This window comes from Cinclus cinclus, chromosome 1 (assembly GCF_963662255.1).
Source record: "Cinclus cinclus chromosome 1, bCinCin1.1, whole genome shotgun sequence".
In the NCBI taxonomy this organism is placed as follows: Eukaryota; Metazoa; Chordata; class Aves; order Passeriformes; family Cinclidae; genus Cinclus; species Cinclus cinclus.
In genome coordinates this window covers 92,545,074-92,552,653 of record NC_085046.1, presented here as the reverse complement: position 1 = coordinate 92,552,653, position 7,580 = coordinate 92,545,074, and positions in this window count along the sequence as shown.

The window sequence follows — 7,580 nt, the reverse complement described above, 5'->3', positions numbered from 1 at the left end:
ATTTGTGTACCATCAGAAAGCACAACAGAGAAGGATTTGGATTACGTATAACCATGGTATGCTTCCACATTCATATATTAATGTATATAGTTGATTGGAATGAGGGCAATTGAAATTTTATTAATATTGGTGTTTTCTGGAGGCCTTCCTCGGTTCTGTCTGCATATTAGCTTCCTTTCAATGTGTAATTCTATGAGAAATATTGTTCAACATCTGTAAAAACATTTCAGCTTTTGAGGGAGGGGATGCAAATTACATGGCTACCCACTTACATTACAGGTTGAAGGGATTTTATTCATATGTATATTTGTAACAATTAAAAAAAAGATTTTACTGAAATAACTGAAGTACTAGTCTTTGTTTTTACAGCAGTGTTTGTGGTCTGATGGTCTCTGATCTTTGAATGCTGGCATTGTGTCAGGTAGGTAAAGTGTGCAGTGAAGACAAAACCTGTATAATTTTTCTGCTTCTAGTAAAATGGCTGTTCCAGCTAAAAAGGACACATACACACCATAAAACTGCTGAAGGAAAACCTCTTTGCTATTCTACTCCCTTGGAATCTTCACCAAAGTAGCCTTTGTGTGAGCCAGAAACACCTGCTATCTAAATTCTCAATTTAGGTCCCACAGGACAAAGTAAAATTGGTTTGGTAACTCTCTCCCAGGAGCAGTTTCTCTGGCCCATTTGTGGCTTCTTGACTGGACAAAAGTTCTCAGATACCTGCCTGTCTGACAACCTTCTGTCTGATCCCTGTGCACATGCCTACTCTTGCCACTTCTCCTATTGCACTACAAAGGGCTACTAAGTCAAAACAAAGCATCTTAGAAGCACTTGGTAGAGGTTTATATCTCAAAAGTGGTCTACAAGGTGGTGGGAAAGAGGTCCTGAAGGCTGGGGGTTCCTTCTTGGGGTTTGCTGTGACTTGAAATGATGTATTTATCTAAAATTATTAAGAAAGGGTCTTCATAGTCAGATATATACTTTTGATTTAGATGCCATTAGTAAGAACAAAAGACAAATTGCAAAGGAAAACTTGAAACACCTGTATTATAAATCAAAATTAATTTATTCATAAATAAACTGCAGTTTTTATTCCTATAGGACATATAGGCCAACTGTCTGTGAAACATAAGTATGCAAGAAGGGTTGCTCTAATTATTTGTTTTGTGAATTTTAAGAAAATTAATAGCAAGGGTTGTGGTATTAAGACAAAAATTTTAAATAGTCTCTAACTTCCAGAGCAGTTAGTTGCTGAGGATTTCTTGTTCTTGATGTCCTTCTCATCAGTCATCTGAGATACTGTTCTGGTCCTGCTCTGAGACACCATGGCAGAAGTATGTGCTCATTGCACTGGTATCAGTAAACCAAAGAAAGGGATGTCTCAAATGCTGTAGACGAAGCATGTGTTTTTGCTGTTAAGAAGAAAAGCTTTAGTGCTGTAACATTTGTTTGCTGGAGTATAAGGATTTCATTAGACATCAGTGTTTTTCCATATTGGTTATGGGAAGCCATTCCAGTCTTTATTCCAGCCATCAGTGTGTTGTGGGCAGGCTGAGTGGTGGAGAAACAACTTTAAGGGAGTGCTAGTGAGAGCTCTTGAAGACCTGGGGTTTGGCTTTTTGTGTGTGTGGCTTTGGGGGTGGGGAGGAGTGATGGTTTTCATTTCTTTACTTTCTTTCTGCCTGGCACACCCAGCACTATCAGCCTGACTGAAGAGAGTTCATGTTGCATCCAGAGCACCCCTCTTGCACCTCTTTTGCATTTAAGAAATAATGACTTTTATTTTCAGTATCTTGAGCTCATAGACGCCATGGGTAAGTGCCAGTGTGTTTCAGAAAGGGAACAACCACTGTCCCCTGGTGCCAAGCCAAGCTGGGAGGTTTTGGGGGGATCCTTGCAGAGCAGGGAAGGTGCTGCCTTTCCAAGAGCTGCGGGCCCTCCAAGCAGGTGTGTAGCTGGCAGAACCCTCATTTCTCCTTTCCTCCTTGCTGCCTGAGCTGCTCTGTGGGTGGCCTCCTATGATTCCTGCCTGTCCTGGCCCATGTGCTTCTCTGGGAGGGTGAGGGGCAGAGCTCAGAAGCCGCATTCAGTTGCTTTGGTGGGCTGACAGTGCAGTTCCTGGGAGACTGATCCTGGGAGAGATACCACTAGAGGTACCACTGACAGAAAAGGTTGCTAACTTGCTCTCCCAGGGCATCCATAGTATCTTTGAGTACTACCAATGCTCTGTGTTCCTTCCTGTCACACACTGGTGCTGCCTGAGCACCCCCAGCTGTGCTGGCAGCAGTGGGAGCAGAGTCTGGCATGGGAGAACAGGTAGCCTGCCTCCCAGGCATGCTGCTGGCATTCCACTTGCAGCTGAGGGCATCTCCACAGTGCTGTGCTACACAGTCTGGTTGCACAGAAAGGGCTCAGAGGCTCCAGCTGGGGTTACATGTGACACCAGGGCTTAGTCCTTGGGCCTTGACTGCTGTCAGACAAGAGAGCAATTGCCTTCACCATATTTAGGGGTGACACCAAAGGGGCAGCAGCATCTGAGGTGACAGCAAGGCCCTCTGCTTTCCCCTATGCCCATAAGCATGTGTGCGTTCTGTATAAGCAAACAAGAGGGAAGGACCAGCAGCCCGGTCACCCAGTTAGGAATGCTGCCCTGGAAGGGGTCTTACCATGAGCATCTCGGTTCAGAGCTGCATCTATCTGATCCACCTTTAGGAAAAGGGGGCAAAAAGCTGTCCTGGAGGAAGCTGTCCTCTTTTCTGCTCTTAAATCTGTTTTTCAGGTTTTACTGTTAAGGAATTTCATCTCTGATGTACATAGTGGGGACACCTCCCCCTCTGAGAGGCGCTGGAGAAGGGCTTTGGCTGCGTGCCATGCTCCAGTGTGAACTCAGACAGCTCTGTACCGCAGCTGCAGGACCCACATCCACTCCCTGCTAAAGGAGGTTCAAATCTGACTGATACATTTTCAGCTTTTTAAAGTATTCCCCAATGTGCAGTAACAACAGTAAATAGCTGCTTCCTAAGATGGGAATTGCAACCATCCTAAATCTTCCCCCTCTGCCAGAGACAGCCATCCAGTCTAAGACCATTTGGGAATTAATGTGGCCCATTAGTCACAAATCTGTGTAACACACCATACTTAGCTGAGAGCTGCCACCAGCATGGGCTCTTGCCACCACTGCTTATTAATTTATTAATGTGGAGATAATTTCTCTCTCCTATTGCAAACAAAAAAAAGTACTGAGAATAATTTTTTTTTTTTTTGGAAAATAGCAGAAGGCTCTGCTTCTGTTTGAAATTTGTAAGAGCTGTGCTGCTTTCCCCATGCCCAGGCATGCTAATTCTGGGTGGGTTGTGCCTGAATCCCACCTCTGAAGATTATCCTCTGCTTGTGCTGAAGCTTGGGGGAAGGTTTCAGGTAGAAGCACAGTCCTTTGCTTCTCCTGGAGCCATGAGCCAGAATAGTAACAAATAGCACAGGCTAAGTATCAGATTATCATTTAATGCCTGTCTGCTGCTGATCAGGCCTGGAAAGCAGAGCAGTCTTTCCCCATCCTAAGAAAATGGGGAGGACGAAAATCGCAACATAAACAAATGGTGCCAACCTTCTCTTTCCTTCTAATGTAGGAGCTCCCCATTCCAGAAATAAGGCATCATAGGAAGATCTGCCAGGCACTTTCATAGCTTTCCTATTTATTTCCTATGTCCTCCTGCAGTTCCTCATGCCTCTTCCCAACAGGGTGGCCCTCTCACCAGCACCACAAGTGCCTTTGAAGCCACCTGAACCATTCTCCGTTAGTGTCCAACATTTCCAAAGCCTCACCACAGGCAGGGAAGGACTTCACAGCAGCTAGGGTGTCTTCCCCAGTGGGCAGAGAGGGATGCGCTCATTTTTAATTGAGAGCAATCAGCTTCACCAAACAGAGAGTGCTCCTGGAGTTCCTCAGGCCATTATGGCACCTTGTTTCAGCAGGCAATGCCAGTGACAGCTTAAATGTTTCTCTTATCATTGCATATGAAAGTCTTCTTTTCGCTTCCTGAAACTAAGATTTCTCCAACTCTGGAGGTCAGTTTTCCAGAGCTGCACGGTCTGTGTATTCAGAGACCTGGGGAACAGGCATCTGAATGGGTGAAGAAATGCAGAAGTGAGGCCTCAGGGTGATCTGCAGGGCAGGGAAACAAATAGTGTAAAAGCTGATGGTAAATCACTAGAAAGCAGCCTAGTGGGTGGTTGCATTCAAGTGCCCCTGGGATTGTGAGATATGCCCTAGATTTTCTGGGGTCACATGTGGTGAGGAGAGGAGAAATCTCAGCTGATTGAGAAAGGCTGGTGGCTGAACTCCTGATAAAACTCCTTTTTCCTCTGAATCCAGGACGAAGCTGTCAGTTCTCAATCAGCATCCAGGGACATAGTGGTCCTCAGGATGAGGCACTTGCTTGGGCAGGAACCAGGACCAGGATGCCAGCTCACCCCCTGGACTTTCTCACCTGGTTGGTCCTGCTGCATCAGGGAGATTCTGCAGGGGCTGCGAGTGTCTTGGTAGTGCAAATTCCCTCCATGCCAAGTACCAAAGAGAAATCGCTCTGAGAGCAATGATGCTCATCAGCACCAAGAAGCTGAACAGTGAGACCCTGTATTTTTGAATAGAGAGAAAACAATCTGTGAGTCTCTACAGAGAAGATGGTGTCATGAGGGATCTGTTATTACAGGACCTAATTTTTTATGATGTATCCCACAGCAAACTGAAGAGGCTCCTGCAGATGGAGTCTCTTCCCAATTAGAAAACTGGTTTTCTTTTGATACCCCTACATCAGCTGTCCTAGGGATTTATTACATGCAGGTTCCAACTGCCCATGTTTGGGAAGCCTGCATGGAAAAGCAAATATGTTGCCATGGTCTCTCCCAGCTTTGTGTTGAGGTTTTTGCTCCAATGCCTCTGTGCTGATGCTGCTTTGGCAGTTTATTATGAGTTCTGCCAGCTGACCCCGAATCCAATCCTTCAGAGCCTGATTTTTCTGCTTTTCCAGTAAGTTGAACTGAGAAGAATAAAGCTGCATGGGAGAAAGAGTATTTAATTAGATTGATAGCAGCCAGGGACGGCAGGAGAGGGGCTGCTAGCTTGGCAAATCCAATTTGGTTCCACTGAATGGAGGAGTCAAGTTAACTCTGTAATTTCTGTTTAGCAGCATTCCAGGAATGCCTCCTTCCTTTCCTGTTTGCTTAGCTGGGTGAGACCCAGCAGAAGGTAGATGAGAGTGCTGTGGAGGCTGTACAGCCCAGGTTTTATGTGGACAACATTTAATTCTAGCCAAAGACTGAAATAATGAAAGTCATGAACTGTAACTGAGACTGCAGTCCGTGGGTAGCATTGAGCAGCATATAGCTGGGGGAAATACCAGCTTTTATTTTGGGAAATCTCAGATCCCTTCTGATGGCCTGAGTCCTGACCCCTTCCCCCCCCCCCCCCCCCCCCCCCCCATTTCAGTGGAATTCTTGTGGGAAGAGGTTGTCTGCTTCCTTATAACACTAAAGGGATCCCATTGATGGTCCAAAATGAAGAAGACAACAGAGGAATGAAGCCTCACAGCTTGGAGGGCTGGCTGGGTAGGATGGAGAAACTTGGTTTTGATGGGAATCTGTGGATGGAAATGTCTGTGGGATGGTAGTCTTTGTGTCACAACAAATCCATCAGTACCTGACCTGAACTGTCATTGCACTTCTTTGAACCCTGAACCTACACACTTTGCACCACCTCAACTAGAAAGATGGATCCAGGATCTAGCCCAGCACAGGAATGTGAGATTTGCCAGGCAGAAGGAGGGAGCAGGATGGAAGGAGGGGCAAGAGAAGGGCATCCTTGTTGGAAAGTGGGGGTCTACTGCTAATGAGCATCTTGTACCCATCTGAGGGTGGGTTAGAAAGAAGAGTTTCTTTTCTGCAGCAGACAGCATCATCTCTGACTTGATTTCCAAGAAATGGCAGGAATAGTAGGGGACTTCACTGACTATTATTTCTATTTTGATTTCCTTTCAGTTTGCCTTTCATTGCTTCTGCAGCATTTTCCTTTGGTGGGATGCTCACATAACCCTTGCTGGGCAGGAGCACACCATCCCCACCCTCGGCAGCCCCAGATGTGCACAGCAGCTCAGCCAGCACACCCACCTCCCACTGCCCTGATAAAAAAATGGGTCTGGGCAAAACGGGGCACACCCAGGAGCTGGGCTGGGGCTTTCTGCAGGACATAAACCACCTGCTCAGTGAAGGATAAAGTGCTGATGGCTGATGGTGTTGGCTTCCTCACTGTCTCTGGTCAGTGCAAAGCTGAAGGAAACTGAAGCCATATGATGAGGAAAATTATTTTCATTAACTGTGTCTGCATGTATTTGGAATTTCTTCTGTAAAAGTGAGGAGCAAAATCATACAACAAATCCAAATATTTGGTTTGGTTTTTTGTTCTATAGTCTATTCATGGGAACCCATATGTTTCATTTCACGTCAATAATTTGAGTCTGGCCCAAAGAATGAGGCATTTGTCAGCTGCCCCTTATTTTTGTTTCCAGATCAGCAATCTTATCCATGCAATTTTATCCATGTTTTACCATTTACAGTTGCCTGATTAAGCCTTTTTACAATGTTAGACAAGGCTGGGGTTTGGCCATGAGCTCCTTATTTTGCTCTTTACTTGGCAATAATTGCCATTTATTAATCTATTATCAATATCAGTTAAATAAAACAGCCTTGCTGGTGTCCTCAGCTGCAGAGTTCCTTGACCCACAGCAGGAACAGGCAATGGTTGTGCAAACATTTCCAGCTTCAAGGGACCTACTGAAGCACATTCATTTAAGAGCCAAGGGTATCTCTGGTCAGGGTGAATACACCTGGTTTTGGGGTTTTTAAGCTTTTCAAAACACAGATTTGAGATCTTCAGCCTTGAACTTTACTGCACAGTGCAAAGCTGAAGCCAAAGTCCTTAATCAAAAGTGTTCATTACTTTTTAAAATACTGCCGACCTCTAACTCTTATTTATTCCTCTGAGGAAATAAGCCAAGGCAGAGTGGTTGCTGAGTTTGGTACATGAGCTGCGCACACAGCTGCTGTCTTCAGTGTATTGCTTTAATACTAATGCTAGTAAGTCCTCAGTTCAATATGCTCCTCAAATTTACAGTGTTCCACAGAAGGTCCAACTGAATGAGTAAAACTGTCCTGAGCTGGTTTTTTGCTTAGTTTGTTTTTCTTCTCATTCAGGTTTTACTGGGTCACCTAAAGCAATTGGAGAAGCTGAACACATTTTAGGCATGTAGCAGGATGGCCACATCCTCTTTTAGGAACCAGGGATTTACCTGCTTCCAGTCACTTTAAGTTAAATTTTGCAATTCCACCCCTAAGAACCCTAAATTAATTTTTTGCAATACTTGAGGTGGGGCAGAGCAGCTAAGCTGTGCATCTATGGGGTGCCTGTATCTATAGGGTATTTCAGGTAGAGGGTTTTGTGGGGAGAGAAAAGGCATAGCTGGTGCAAACAGAAGAAGAGTCCATCATCTCTGCTCCTTTCCCCACCTTTTCAGGTATGCTGGTGTGTG